Source organism: Octopus bimaculoides, chromosome 10 (assembly GCF_001194135.2).
Source record: "Octopus bimaculoides isolate UCB-OBI-ISO-001 chromosome 10, ASM119413v2, whole genome shotgun sequence".
Classification (NCBI taxonomy): Eukaryota; Metazoa; Mollusca; class Cephalopoda; order Octopoda; family Octopodidae; genus Octopus; species Octopus bimaculoides.
Window position 1 is genome coordinate 57,702,461 of NC_068990.1, and position 1,175 is coordinate 57,703,635.

A 1,175-nucleotide genomic window follows, 5' to 3' on the forward strand; every position below is an offset into this window, starting at 1 on the left:
CGAGGACTTCTATATCTTTTGGAGCCATTCCAATTGACTTCATAGCAGTCCTTATGCCATCCTTAAACCTTTTTTTAGGTTTATGCCGATAACGTTTCCCCTCTGCAAGCTCACCATAAAACAGCTGTTACGGCATGCGTTCATCTGCCATTCGAACAATATCGCCACACCATCTCAATTGGTTCCTCAAAATCATGGCTTTAATTGAGGGGATGCCTGCAGATGCAAGGATATCTGTGTTTGGAGTAAAATAATTCCATTTAATTCTTAAAATATGACGAAGGCATTTTTGGTGGAATTTTTCTAACATTTTAAAATGCCTTTCATAACAGGTTCAAGTTTCACAGGAATACATGTATGCTCGGGCTAAATATGATTTCTTTTTGTCTCCTTTTTTCAGGAACACATTGCTTCAAGTTATAGTTGAGAAAAAGTTAACTCACATGGAGGAAAATAAACCAGCTGAATGTTGGAAAAGAGTTACCTGTATTATAATGATTCGCGCCAGATATCAAAATGCCGACGTCATCACTTCTACCCAATGTTCTGTGAACACTGTAAAGGTTGTAAGATATGATATGAGAAGTTGCAATGGAGACTACGAAGCCGTGGCCAGCAGGCATTCTGACAGCGTCCACAAGTCAGAATTCCTCCCAACATCTTCTAACAGCACCTTAGACTCAATTCAAAAGTTTATTTGAAGCTACTAAAGGCTGTAGTCAATTCTTGTATAGAGAGGGGTTGCTGCTGGAAGGCCATATATGTGGCAGCAGGATTTGGCCTCTTGCTATACCGCTGGAAAGATTTAAAAGTGGTTGTCGGAGAATTTCTAAGACTTCACCTGTTCTAATTTCTGTCCTCCTAATTCCTTCGATTGTAATCCCATAGGTTACTATGTGTGGGGAGAGGTTGAGAACAACACCAACCACTCTGTCTGCTACACTAAGGCCGAGGTGGTGCGCAATATTAAGGGACTACTCGAGGCCAGATTTCCAGATTTTTCCAGGGACACCATGAAGTACGCATGCGCCAAGTTTTGGAGCTGTCCTTGGTGGAAGCTGGGGAACTGTTATCTCCCAGCCATAATCTAGCTGATATTTTTTTTTTAAATTAAAAAAAAAATTTGGATGGAATATTTTTTTCTTTTCTTTTTATGCAAACTGTCAAATTTATCC